The following is a 15,712-nucleotide window of genomic DNA, read 5'->3' on the forward strand; positions in this document are numbered from 1 at the left end:
CATGCAAAGCAAAATGAGCCTCATCTGTCCACAATATTTTCAGCAGCCATCGCGGATCATCTTCAATTTTCGCCAAAGTCCAATTTGAGAATTCCAATCTCTTAGCTGTATCATTTGGTAAGAGCTGGTGTAGCGATTGCAATTTGTATGGGTACAATTGCAATACACCATGAAGGATACGGTACACCGAAGTCTTTGGTATACCAGTTATTCGTGCCACTTCTCGTGCGCTACTGACAGCACTTGTAGACTGTTCCCTTAGCGTGTCCATTTGCGAAGAGACATCGGGGGTACAGACTGTTGTTAAATGAGGTGCACCACTGCGTGCCGATGACACTAACTTCCAGTTTCTTCGAAACGGGAAACAAGTCCAGCAGGAGTGATCGGACCTGAACCTTTCTTCAATCTTTTCTGAGTCCTAAACTTTCGTAAGGCTTCAGCGGCCGATTCGTTGCTGACATAAAACAACTTTACCAATAGTGCTTTATCCACCAATGTCAACATCTTAATACAAACCTTACGCAAACCTTTAGAAATGATGTGTCAATCGCTCACTCTGCCTTTCTTTGCAAGACTTTAATTTGCATATTTTCACTGATTTGTTTGTGTGCAGCACCCTCTATTGACAAATTTTTTAATTAGTTTTTTTCTGTATCAAAAAAAAAATCCCCCTTCATAAGAATAATAGTTTTTCAAACCGCATTCAAATATACCCAGTCCTTCAATTTTTATGAATTTTTAAAGTATTTACAAATTTATAGGACACCCGGTATAACTATCAACATGTCTTCGCATTTATGTAAAAAGAATGTGGGAGACGTTTTTTCAAGCATTCATATTCTAAAGTACATTTGAAGCATTCATATTCACTTTTAAGAGCTACAGTACTGTGCAAATTAATTGGGACAAACACAAAAATTTTCACAAATGTTGTTTAATTAGTATAGGTTAACTTATATGCACAGTATAGCAATCTAATACAAAATATGTCCTCCTCTAGCTTGAATGAGATCCTGTACACGGTTTGGCATGGATTCCACTAAATTAGAACATAAATTTTTGATCTCGTCATCACGAAACCAAACTTTTATAGCATTCTCAATCATTGTTTTCTTTGTTGAGCAGTTCATTTTACTCAGATTTCTCTTTACAATGCTCTACAAATTTTCCATGGGATTTACATCAGGGAAATTATCAAGCCAATCCAAAGCCGTTATTTTCTGTTTTTGAAAAAAATTCGTTGTTAGCTTAGAAGGATGGCATGGAGCAATATCTTGTTGAAAGATACCAACACTACCAGCGAAAGTTTGCATCATAGGCACAATTTTACTTACTATTACTGAAATATATTGTTTAGAGTTCAGCATCCCTTCAACTGGTACTAAGCTGCCAGGTCCTCCAGAAGTAAAATAACCCCAAAACATCTGTTTCTGAGGGTGCTTAATTGTTTGAATAAGACATTGTTCCCTGATGGATTCTCCACCATTTCGTCTGACAAATCTTGGTAGAAACCCTTGCACAAGAAAATGCGTTTCGTCGCTGAATACAGCCTTCTTCCAATCTTGTGTAGTCCAGGATTAGTATTTCCTGGCCCAATCTAAACGTTTTTTCTTCATTGCAGATATTAATAGCTGTTTTTCGATTGGTTTTCTTGCAAATCTCCAGCTTCAATAAGCCTTCGTCGAATTATCGATGAATACACGCTCACACCAGTAGCTAATAATTCTTTTTGAAGATCTCTACTTGTTTTGTAAGGATTTACACTTTCGTTTTGGAAACGCTGTCCCAAAATTCTTTTGCTGATTCATAATCCTAGAAACACTGGATTTTCCAACTCCAACTGCTGCAGCAGTATCCCTCATAGTCATAGAAGTATGCTGACTACGGGTAACAATTCTAATCCTTTTCCTGGGAGTGATATCCATTTTTTAAATACACGTTCAGAAGGAGATAATTCACACAAGCGACCACTTCTTACAGCAACTGAAGGGAAAAATTTTCGACATGTCATGATCACGTGGTCAAACCGGTTTAGACTCGTCAAGGGCAATCACGTGTTGTAAGAATGCAGTTGAAACCGGTTTGATGCAGAAAATCCCCGAGAAAGGAACAATTTTCTTAAAAAATATGTTTTTCCCAATTAATTCGCACAGTATTGTAATTATATACACACTTTTTTTTTTGCCTGGAAATGCGTAATTAATTTAAGGCATCAGTCAGCCAAAATTTGTATTTATTCATTTCTTCTTGATCTTAGTATATATATCAACATTTTTCAATAGATGACTTCGGCAACATTTAGAATTTTGAAAAAAGTTTAATACATTTGTTGCTAAATATATATTTCTTCCGTACCTCATTTTTAAGCTTAGTATATCAACTATTAATATATTTAGAAACATCTTTTCGATATTCAGAAAGGGAAGTATTTAACCACATCCTTTCCTTGATGTTCACACTTTTCTGAAAATTTTAAGAGCTTTTTTTCGATACAAATCGACTTCATATATTTATCTAATTCAAAATAATAGCTTAAAAAAACAAATAAAAGTTATTTTAAAATTAAAAGTTGAACTAATTCTATAATTTTGATTATTAAAGAATATCTTGATCACAATAATTACTTTTAACATTTAAAATAAATTCGATTTATTAAGTCAAAAAGATTGCAGATAAAATCATCATGAAAAGAATGTTCTGAAACATATTATTATTATTATTCAAAAATGAATTAATCACATAGAAACGCTATAAAGATACTTTTGTCTAAATGCCATAATATATGATTAAAAAATGAATTAATTATACAGAAATGGTATAAAGATATTTTTGTCTAAATGCAATAATATGTGGTTGATAAAAACACGATTAAACATGTGATGTGATATAATTTTTTTTTACTGACAAAACAAGTTCAAATAAAACACCTGATTTGTTGGCAATGAAATAATAATGTTCATTACGTAAAAAGTGTTTTTCAGCTTTAATCCTCATTTCTTATATTAAAAAAAAATTACTCTAGAAGTTAAAATAATCAATTCAGATACACTTACAATTTTGGCACTCTTCCAAATTCTTTTTCTCTACTTCTAGCCTTCCATTTTCATACTGATTTTCTGTAAGAAAATTTTATTGTAAGTCATTTTAAAATCAAATAGCAGAATATATATAGTGAAAAACACAACTAATATCTCTAAGGAACACCTTTATGCTCAAAATCTGAATGAAGGAAATATTTAATGAATTGCCAATTAAGCTGGAAATCTCTACATTTGGATAAGAAATTGATGATTCACTGCAAGCATCCATTTGATAATTCCAATAAGCAATATACAATTGCCGAGTAGTGCTAAATGAAATCAATTTTGCTTCAAGTTATTTATCAATCTGTAATAAAAATAATCAAAATCTATTTTTCAATTTTAATATTTCTGACTGTAAAATATATCAGAATGCATTTGTTCAGATTTGGTAAAGTATGACTTACACAAATACAACATTCTTGCTTCCCTTTATTATATACTATTTTCCAATTTTTAAAAAAAATATACTGCATAATAAGATGCTATGTTAAACCAGTAATGAACCGAGTCTAAAAATATTGGTTGCCAAAAGACAATCGGTGCCCACTCATTTCCAAAATGCTACCATTCAAATTTTATTATAAACATACAGAATTTTCAAAAATGTATGAAGTAATTAAAACCAAAAATTTTAAATATAATTTCTGTAATAAAACAAGTATATCAGTATTTTTCATATAAAAATATCTTTTAAAGAATACATTTATTTGTGCATGCATTGGTATTCTATCAAGTCCTATTACTTCAGATATATTTACTTCCTTTCAAATAATATTTATACAATGTATTTCACTGCATCTGACCTAATGAGGTAATGGTAGCTTTTATCATACTTATGTTTTAAAAATTTTACCTACTTACACAGAAGAATAAGAAAAAATTAAGTGAACATTTCATGAAAATTGCATAATTAATATTTTAATAATTCAAAGTGTAAAAATATTCTCATCTCAATTCCTCAATGGCTGACACTTAAGATGTTAGATACAGAAATACCCAGGTTTTACTAAGATGCATAAAAGCAGAAAATTGCAAATTCTGAGTAGAATAATAGAAGCAAGAATAGTTGTTGGCACTACAGGGAAAGCATCTCATATTTAATTAGGAGTATTAACTAAGTTAATTGCTGAAAATTTTGAAGAGATCTTTTATCAATTAACAGGATAATTAAATGTTTATTAGTTAATACTTGGTTATTATAATCATTTAGACATATTATCCCTCGAACATACGGGGATGATGCATCAATTTCTGATTAATATGAGGTTAAGAAATCTTTTAGATGGGGAAAAAACCTCCTTATTCTTATTCAAATCTCCTTATTCATGCAAACCTCCTTATTTATCATATTTGGGGGCAGCCTCATCAAAATGATGTCAGTTCATTCCCTAATTTTCAAAATGTTTTGAAACTAAAAGCCGAGATACAATTTTGACTTAAAAAAAAAACTTAATTTGCTACATTTAAATCTAATACCAATAAGAATTTGATTGCAGCACTTTTTAATATTCAAAAAGAAGACAGGCTTTTTGTAAAGATTTTTCTTTATTTTGTCCCCATTCACCAAGACTCACTCTATGCAAATATTAATTTTTAATAGTTCCAAGCTGCAAAACTTTTGATTAAACATACACACTTTGGTGCCACATATTGTCTTTAAGTGTAAGAAGCCCACTTACCACCATGCAAGGTGGCAACTTGGCTAGAACAGTCCTGTGTTATATCAATTAAAAATAATATTCAAGTTCCAATTTTGCCACCATGCATCCATTCAGCAGATATCTAACATAATTACTATAATTTTTATATGCTGCTCATGCCTTTTTATAAATAAAATTGATGAATATTGCAAAATTGATGAAAAATAGCAAAAAAGATTGATGAAAAAAGTACACTTGCTGAAATTGAGTATTATGTCATCATACAATGTGAGTATGACAAAATCATACTGCACAATGTTAATGTACTATGCACAATGTAAAACTATATATATATATAGTTTTTGAAAAACTCCAAACATTATTTTAATTAAAGATAAAAATGAATGAATGGAATCTGGAAGAATTTTTAGTACCACAGTATAAGAAAGTACATACAATACAATTATATTTTTTAAATGTTTGTGACGTCTACAGGGGCAATAACTGATGCAACTCTTATGATACTTTAAAAAAACTTCATGTTGTGGAATATAATTTTTTTAATGCCCATTATCAAGAGTTAGTTTTATTCCTTATTTTGGATCAATATCTATTGAAAAATCAGAAAGTTCCTAAAGCTGCTTCAACAATTTGTTTAAAAACCTCTTTTAATTTAAAAGTGCTTTGTCTTCTTGACTATCAATTTTTTTTTAATCATTAGCTAGTTTAGAAGATCACCTAATTCTTCATTAGCCATTTTTCAATTAATTCTTTAGATTAATAATAAAAAAAAAAAAATATTTGAAATCTCACTACCATTCACTTTTGTGCTTTGAACAACTTCTTTGGCTTCAATAATGCAAACACTCTATAACCTATGAATTAAGAAATACTAGCATTGGGCAAATTAAATGGTAACAATTAATACGTATGTGTAAAATTGTGTTCTAGATATCTATAATCAGTAAGGCTTTACTATACAGGAAATTTATAATATAGTAAAATAATTATTTATAAAATATATCAGAGCATTTGAATAATGTTTTAATATTTGGTTTGGGCACTAAAATATTCTGAAATATTCAAACACCAGCTTATAAAGAATGAACCAAGCATAAAAAGAAAATTCAGTTATGAAATACTACATAGTATATGTATGAAATACATTATATGAAAGCCACAAACCTCAAATCGAAAATAACAAAACAAGAGATAAAATGAAAATATTTTAATTTGATATTGCAGACTAGTTATACAAGGTAAAAATATAAAATTATTTCTAAAAAGATGAAATTATTACCTTTGAAATAATTAGAGTGAAATTCAGCAAATCCCACAGAACTAATGCAAGAATACCTGGTTAAAAAAAAAAAAGAAAGCATAAATATCTGTAAGGATAAAAAATATATATATAAGCATTACTTACAAAAAAAACTAAGGACATCTAAGTTCTTTTATTGGAGATTTAATAATAAAGAAGAAAGATTTACCAACAGCAATTAGTCTTTAAAAAATGGAAATATGATTTTAATAAGTAGATTTAGGCCAACTATTTTTTAAAAATGTGTTTTATCCTTTCCAAGCAGATTATTCAATTTAAAAAGAAAAAGATTAAAATAATGAGGAAAAAAGTTATCCCCCAAATGTTTGTAGTATACAGGAATAATTAAAACATTTCAAACATAAGAAAAGAAATTTTTTCAAATAAATTTCTTAATTCTAGAAAATTACATTAAAATTTTTATTCAGTACTGTAGTAAGTACTTGAAACAAATTTAAATGTAGCTAATCAGAAAACAGTAATAAAATGTAGAAGAAATTTCAATTCTTAGGTAATTTTAGTCATCAAGTGTAAAAATAAAATGTTCAGAAGGAATATGTGAACTTGAAATCAGGAGAGGTATGTCTGAATATGCATAAAATATTAAAAGCATTAAATTAAATTCATCAATTGCTAATAAATAAATTTTACATCTTATAAATGTAAAATATTTTCCTATCATACTCATTTTTTTACATTCTAACATTCAGAGCTTTAAATCCACATATATGAGAAACAAATTTAATATATCCAATAGCATAGTAAATAGGGCATAATGAGTCCTTTTTCACCCTAGTCATTATCAATGGTTTAGTAAATGTAAACAGCACCTATGGATTGGCATTATTATTTTCCCTAATTTTAATCTATTGCACTTTAAAAATATCATAGCACACAAATGCTTTGTTCTTATCATACCCCCACCCCCTCACGACTGGCATTTGAAACATCTGTAACCACTTTTGCTTTCAGTCTCTATGCTATTATATTACTTTATTATTGCCTTTTCTAAAAAAAGATCAAGATAAAATATTAATATACTTCTTAAAACCAATATGTCATGTCTTCTTAAAACCAATATGTCATGTTGATTATTAAACCTTGCAACACTGTTAAGCATAACTGTAAGATTTTAAATACAGTAAACACTGAATTATCTGTGGATACGAGTAGTATAACAACCACAAATACATAAATTCCACAAAATGGATGAAAAACGCACCAAATAAATTAAAAATTGCTTTGGAATAATTTTTATTTATAGTAACAGACTATAAAATACGATTTCATAAATAGCAGATTTCTACATTTATAAGTTTTTTTACAGTAAAATATAATTATTTTTTGTATACGTGTATAAAACAAATTTTGTTCGTAGATGCGTGTGTATGTGTTAATGCACTTTTTTTTTTTTTAAACGAATTTGTTGTTGACCAAGTCCAGATAATTGACATTTTACAGCATAATTTTTGTTTTTCTATTTGTCTTATCAACCCACTACAACCAAAATTGTACATCATTATACTAATATTAAATTAATAAGATTTTATCAGCTGACATATATTAGGTTGCTTCACTATGCATGCATTAATTTTTTGGTAATTAATACTTTAAATTTTTATATAACTCACAAAGAATATTCACTATCTATAATTATTCAGCATTAAATATTTCATGCAATCCTGAAATCTACAAATAACACTATACAAAAATGAATTTAATGTAAAATATCTCATTATTCAATAAAGAGTTTTTAGGTTTTTATTAATAAAACAACTCTTAAATTTTCAGCATCCCCACTAAAGGGTGCCATTATTTTGAAAAATTAGTTTTCAGTGAAGAATATAATAACTATAGTAGATAATAAATTACAGATTATAATATTACAATATAAATAGTACAGAGAAGTCATACAACTTAACAGTTCCAAATGAAACTATACAACAAATAATCTAATGTACAATATCTTATCACAGTGAACATCTTTTTAGGTTTTCATTAATAAAACAAAGCTTATATTTTTAACTTGGTCGCTAAAAGCTGTCATTATTTTGAAAAATAAGTTTTCCATGAATAAATATAATAATTATAATAGATAATAAATTATAGATTATAATATTACTATGTAAATAGTAATAGTAAGTTTTCTATAAAATAAATATAATTGTATTATATCTATAATAACTATTATAGATATAAATCTCTACTATTTATAATATTACAGAATAAATAATAGAGAGTACCAGTAATTTTTTTCATAAAATAGAGATTAAATATAAGAATTTTAATATAAGCAGTTAATAATATCACATAGAATAATTCATTATCATCGTCAAAAAATCATGATTACTATTATTTCAATTCAAATAATCTCACGAAAATTTTATTAGGATAAATGTCTGAATTGTAAGATCAAGCATATGGGAACAAGAATAAGTACTTTTCAAAGAATTTCATTTCAGAAAATTTAAATACACAGAATTATTATTTTGACACATTTAATTTAATTGTAATGGAAATGAAAATGTATTCATTCAAAGTTCGTTTCAACCAAGAAAACCTTTTTTTCTTTCTCTTAAGAATGAAAACAGGGTACACTACAGATGGGCATCGTGAATAAATACTATAAAATATACAAATTTCATGAAAATATTCAAACAATACTAAACCTGTTCTAATTTTCGCTATGATAGCCCAATAATTAAATGCTTGCTTACTTAATTAATCAATTATATCTCTGGATATTATTGACCGGCTTCTCATCAAGCTCGAGGAAATGGTGCCAGACTGCCAAAAATTCGCCATCTTGGATAATCTCATCTCAGGTAGTTTTGATACTCAGAGAGTAAAATTATTTTGAAGTGGGTAATTCATTTATGATAAAAGTGAAAACAGATTCAATATAACTCACTAATAACAAAAATGAAAACAGATTCAATGAAAATTCTTTTGAACTAAGAAACCTTCACTTTTATTCATGAATGAGAAACAATGCACGAGATTAACATTGCTAAAAATAAGATATGAATGATATCGTGAAAATATATATCACAACTAAGCCTGTTGTTACTTCTTTTATGATAGTTCAATATTTTAATGCTTAAATAATTAATTAATTCGTTAATTTTTTTATATAAATGTACGGTTTCGCGTCAAGCACAACATAATTCGTGCCAGCCTTGCAAATACTCGCCAAATCCGTCTTCTCAGATGGTTCGGAGCTGCAATGAACTCTGTTTAGGGTTGCAATAAAAAAAACCCGTGAGCTTGCATTTGGCGAATAATTGCTCCCTAAAAAAATTAAACTTTGCTGAAAGAACATTAATCGTCAACATATGTTTTCTTCGATTTACAAAAATATGCATTAACAAATTTAACTTTAATTGGAGATTTAATAATAAAGAAGAAAGATTTACCAACAGCAATTAGTCTATAAAATATGGAAATATGGTTTTAATAAGTAGATTTAGGCCAACTATTTTTTAAAAATGTGTTTTATCCTTTCCAAGCAGATTATTCAATTTAAAAAGAAAAAGATTAAAATAATGAAGAAAAAAGTTACCCCCCAAATGTTTGTAGTATACGGGAATAATTAAAACAATTTAAACATAACAAAAGAAATTTTTTCAAATGAATTTCTTAATTCTAGAAAATTACATTAAAATTTTTATTCAGTACTGTAGTAAGTACTTGAATAAAATTTAAATTTAGCTAATCAGAAAACAGTAATAAAATGTAGAAGAAATTTCATTTCTTAGGTAATTTTAGTCATCAAGTGTAAAAATAAAATGTTCAGAAGGAATATGTGAACTTGAAATCAGGAGAGGTATGTCTGAATGTGCATAAAATATTAAAAGCATTAAATTAAATTTATCAATTGCAAATAAATAAATTTTACATCTTATAAATGTAAATTTTTTTCCCATCATACTCATTTTTTTTTTTAAATTCTAACAATCAGAGCTTTAAATCCACAAATATGAGAAACAAATTTAATATATCCAATAGCATAGTAAATAGGGCATAATGAGTACCTTTTCACCCTAGTCATTATCAATGGTTTAGTAAATGTAAACAGCACCTATGGATTAGCATTATTATTTTTCATCCTTTTAATCTATTGCACTTTAAAAATATCACAGCACACAAATACTTTGTTCTTATCATACCCCCCCCCCCCCTCACGACTGCCATTTGAAACATATGTAACCACTTTTGCTTTCAGTCTCTATGCTATTATATTACTTTATTATTGCCTTTTCTAAAAAAAGATCAAGATAAAATATTAATATACTTCTTAAAACCAATATGTCATGCTGATTATTAAACCTTGCAACACTGTTAAGCATAACTATAAGATGTTAAATACAGTAAACTCTGAATTATCCCTGGATATGAGTAGTATAATAACCGCAAATACATAAATTCCACAAAATGGATGAAAAAGGCACCAAATAAATTAAAAATTGCTTTGGAATAATTTTTATTTATAGTAACAGACTATAAAATACGATTTTATAAATAGCAGATTTCTGCATTCATAAGTTTTTTTACAGAAAAATATAATTATTTTTTGTATACGTGTATAAAACAAATTTTGTTCGTAGATGCGTGTGTATGTGTTAATGCACTTTTTTTTTTTAACGAATTTTTTTGTTGACCAAGTCCAGATAATTGACATTTTACAGCATAATTTTTGTTTTTCTATTTGTCTTATCAACCCACTACAAGCAAAATTGTACATCATTATACTAATATTAAATTAATAAGATTTTATCAGCTGACATATATTAGGTTGCTTCACTATGCATGCATTAATTTTTTGGTAATTAATACTTTAAATTTTTATATAACTCACAAAGAATATTCACTATCTATAATTATTCAGCATTAAATATTTCATGCAATCCTGAAATCTACAAATAAAACTATACAAAAATGAATTTAATGTAAAATATCTCATTATTCAATAAAGAGTTTTTAGGTTTTTATTAATAAAACAACTCTTAAATTTTCAGCATCCCCACTAAAGGGTGCCTATATTTTGAAAAATTAGTTTTCAGTGAAGAATATAATAACTATAGTAGATAATAAATTACAGATTATAATATTACAATATAAATAGTACAGAGAAGTCATACAACTTAACAGTTGCAAATGAAACTATACAACAAATAATCTAATGTACAATATCTTATCACAGTGAACATCTTTTTAGGTTTTCATTAATAAAACAAAGCTTATATTTTTAAATTGGTCACTAAAGGCTGTCATTATTTTGAAAGATAAGTTTTCTATGAATAAATATAATAACTATAATAGATAATAAATTATAGATTATAATATTACTATATAAATAGTACAGAGAACCTATATAAATAGTACAGTTATAAATGAAACTATACAACAAATAATCTAATGTACAATATCTTATCATAGTAAACATCTTTTTAGGTTTTCATTAATAAAACAAAGCTTATATTTTTAACTTGGTCACTAAAGACTGTCATTATTTTGAAAGATAAGTTTACTTTGAATAAATATAATTGTATTATATCTATAATAATAACTATTATAGATATAAATCTCTACTATTTATAATATTATACTATAAATAATAGAGAGTATTAGTAATTTTTTTCATAAAATATAGATTTAATATAAGCAGTTAATAATATCACATAGAATAATTCATTATCATCGTCAAAAAATCATGATTACTATTATTTGAATTCAAATAATGTCACGAAAATTTCATTAGGATTAAATGTCTGAATTGTAAAATCAAGCATATGGGAACAAGAATAAGTACTTTTCAAAGAATTTCATTTCAGAAAATTTAAATACACAGAATTATTATTTTGACACATTTAATTTAATTGTAATAGAAATGAAAATGTATTCATTCAAAATTCGTTTCATCCAAGAAAACCTTCGTTTTCATTCTTAAGATTAAAAAAAAAAAAAAAAAAAGAGTACACTGCAAATGGGCATTGTTAATAAATACTATAAAATATACAAATTTTAATAAAATATTCAAACAATACTCAACCTGTTCTAATTATCGCTATGATAGCCCAATAATTAAATGCTTGCTTACTTAATTAATCAATTATATCTCTGGCTATTATTGGCCGGCTTCTCATCCAGCTCAACGCAATGGTGCCAGACTGCGAAAAATTCGCCATCTTGGATAATCTCATCTCAGGTTGTTTTGATACTCAGAGAGTAAAATTATTTTGAAGTGGGTAATTCATTTATAATAAAAGTGAAAATAGATTCAATATAATTCACTTATAAGAAAAATGAAAATAGATTCAATGAAAATTCTTTTGAACCATCAAACCTTTACTTTTATTCATGAATGAGAAACAATGCACGAGATTAACATTGCTAAAAATAAGATATGAATGATATCGTGAAAATATATATCACAACTAAGCCTGTTGTTACTTCTTTTATGATAGTTCAATATTTTAATGCTTAAATAATTAATTAATTCGTTAATTTTTTTATATAAATGTACGGTTTCGCGTCAAGCACAACATAATTCACTCGCCAAATCCGTCTCAGATGTTTCGGAGCTGCAATAAACTGTGTTTAGGGTTGCAATAAAAAAACCTGTGAGCTTGCATTTGGCGCATAATTGCTCCCTAAAAAAATTAAACTTTGCTGAAAGAACATTAATCGTCAACATATGTTTTCTTCGATTTACAAAAATATGCATTAACAAATTTAACTTTTATTGGAGATTTAATAATAAAGAAGAAAGATTTACCAACAGCAATTAGTTTTTAAAAAATGAAAATATGATTTTAATAAGTAGATTTCAGCCAACTATTCTTTTAAAATATGTTTTATCCTTTCCAAGCAGATTATTCAATTTAAAAAGAAAAAGATTAAAATAATGAAGAAAAAAGTTATCCCCCAAATGTTTGTGGCATACGGGAATAACTAAAAACATTTAAAACATAACAACAGAAATTTTTAAAAATGAAGTTCTTAATTCTTGGAAATAACATCAAAATTTTTATTCAGTACTGTAGTAAGTACTTGAATAAAATTTAAATTTAGCTAATCAGAAAACAGTAATAAATGTAGAAGAAATTTCAATTCTTGGGTAATTTTAGTCATCAAGTGTAAATATAAAATGTTCAGCAGGAATATGTGAACTTGAAATCAGGAGAGGTATGTCTGAATGTGCATAAAATATTAAAAGCATTAAATTCAATTTATCAATTGATAATAAATAAATCTTAAATCTTATTAATGTAAAATATTTTCATATCATACTCATTTTTTTACATTCTAACATTCAGAGCTTTAAATCCACATATATGAGAGAAACAAATTTAATATATCCAATAGCATAGTAAATAGGGCATAATGAGTACTTTTTCACCCTAGTCATTATCAATGGTTTAGTAAAGGTAAACAGCACCTATGGATTGGCATTATTATTTTTCCTCCTTTTAATCTATTGCACTTTAAAAATATCATAGCACACAAATGCTTTGTTCTTATTATACCCCCCCCCTCTCACGACTGGCATTTGAAACATCTGTAACCACTTTTGCTTTCAGTCTCTATGCTATTATATTACTTTATTATTGCCTTTCCTGAAAGAAGATCAAGATAAAATATTAATATACTTCTTAAAACCAATATGTCATGTTGATTATTAAACCTTGCAACACTGTTAAGCATAAATGTAAGATTTTAAATACAGTAAACTCTGAATTATCTGTGGATACGAGTAGTATAACAACCGCAAATACATAAATTCCTTAAAATTGCTTTGGTATAATTTTTATTTATAGTAACAGCCTATAAATACAATTTCATAAATAGCAGATATCTGCATTTATAAGTTTTTTTACAGAAAAAGGTAATTATTTTTTGTATACGTGTATAAAACAAATTTTGTTCGTAGATGTGTGTGTATGTGTTAAAGCAGCTTTTTTTTTTTTTTAAATAAGAAATTTGTTGTTTACCAAGTCTAGATAATTGACAGTTTACTTCAGGATTTTTGTTTTTCTATTTGTCCTATCAACCCACTACAGGAAAAATTGTACATCATTATACTATTATTAAATTAATAAGATTTTATCAGCTGACATATATTGGGTTGCTTCACTATGCATGCATTAATATTTTGGTAATTAATTCTTTAAATTTTTATATAACTCACAAAGAATATTCACTGTCTATAATTATTCAGCATTAAATGTTTCATGAAATCATGAAATCTACAAGTAAAACTATACAAAAATGAATTTAATGTAAAATATCTTATCATCCAATAAAGAGTTTTTAGGTTTTTATTAATGAAACAACTCTTAAATTTTCAGAATCCCCACTAAAGGGTGCCATTATTTTGAAAGATCAGTTTTCAGTTAATAATAAATAACTATAATAGATAATAAATTATAGATTATAATATTACTATATAAATAGTACAGAGAACCTACAACTTCACAGTTGTAAATGAAACTATACAACAAATAATCTAATGTACAATATCTTATCATAGTGAACATCTTTTTAGGTTTTCATTAATAAAACAAAGCTTATATTTTTAACTTGGTCACTAAAGACTGTCATTATTTTGAAAGATAAGTTTACTTTGAATAAATATAATTGTATTATATCTATAATAATAACTATTATAGATATAAATCTCTACTATTTATAATATTACAGTATAAATAACAGAGAGTACTTGTAATTTTTTTCATAAAAAATAGATTTAATATAAGAATTTTAATATAAGCAGTTAATAATATCACATAGAATAATTCATTATCATCATAAAAAATCATGATTACTATTATTTCAATTCAAATAATCTCACGAAAATTTTATTAGGATAAATGTCTGAATTGTAAGATCAAGCATATGGGAACAAGAATAAGTACTTTTCAAAGAATTTCATTTCAGAAAATTTAAATACACCGAATTATTATTTTGACACATTTAATTTAATTCTAATAGAAATGAAAATGTATTCATTCAAAATTCGTTTCATCCAAGAAAACCTTCTTTTTTCCCCTCTCTCTTAAGAATGAAAACAGAGTACACTGCAGATGGGCATTGTTAATAAATACAATAAAATATAGAAATTTCATGAAAATATTCAAACAATACTAAACCTGTTCTAATTATCGCTATTATAGCAAAATAATTAAATGCTTGCTTACTTAATTAGTCAATTATATCTCTGGATATTATTGTCCGGTTTCTCATCAAGCTCACCGAAATGGTGCCAAGGTGCGAAAAATTCGCCATCTTGGATAATCTCATCTCAGGTAGTTTTGATACTCAGAGTAAAATTATTTTGAAGTGGGTAATTCATTTATAATAAACGTGAAAATAGATTCAATATAATTCACTAATAATAAAAATGAAAATAGATTCAATGGAAATTCTTTTGAACCAAGAAACCTTTACTTTTATACATGAATGAGAAACTTTGCACGAGATTAACATTGCTAAAAATAAGATATGCGTGATATCGTGAAAATATATATCACAACTAAACCTGTTGTTTCTTCTTTTATGATAGTGCAATAATTTAATGTTTAAATAATTAATTAATTCGTTATTTTCTTGATATAAATGCCCGGTTTAGCGTCAAGCACAACATAATTCGTGCCAGCCTTGCAAAT

At 26.8% G+C, this 15,712-nt stretch overlaps 1 protein-coding gene across 5 annotated transcripts in view; it reads right to left on the minus strand.

Annotated features, from left to right (window-relative positions):
• The window catches only part of LOC129959502 (uncharacterized), a 47,659-nt gene extending 31,947 nt beyond the window's left edge, over positions 1–15,712 (minus strand). Inside the window, exons 1-3 of one of the 5 annotated variants that reach the window (XM_056072363.1) lie at positions 15,586–15,712; positions 6,024–6,079; positions 3,054–3,116 (exon numbers count right to left, since the gene is read on the minus strand). The gene's annotated coding sequence lies outside the window, so the exon portion shown is untranslated. Of the gene's footprint in view, positions 1–3,053; positions 3,117–6,023; positions 6,080–8,761; positions 8,989–12,096; positions 12,615–15,244; positions 15,466–15,585 lie in introns of those variants that run through there. The other 4 variants (XM_056072360.1, XM_056072362.1, XM_056072361.1 and 1 more) reach the window with 4 other exon arrangements.

Source organism: Argiope bruennichi, chromosome X1, assembly GCF_947563725.1.
Source record: "Argiope bruennichi chromosome X1, qqArgBrue1.1, whole genome shotgun sequence".
Classification (NCBI taxonomy): Eukaryota; Metazoa; Arthropoda; class Arachnida; order Araneae; family Araneidae; genus Argiope; species Argiope bruennichi.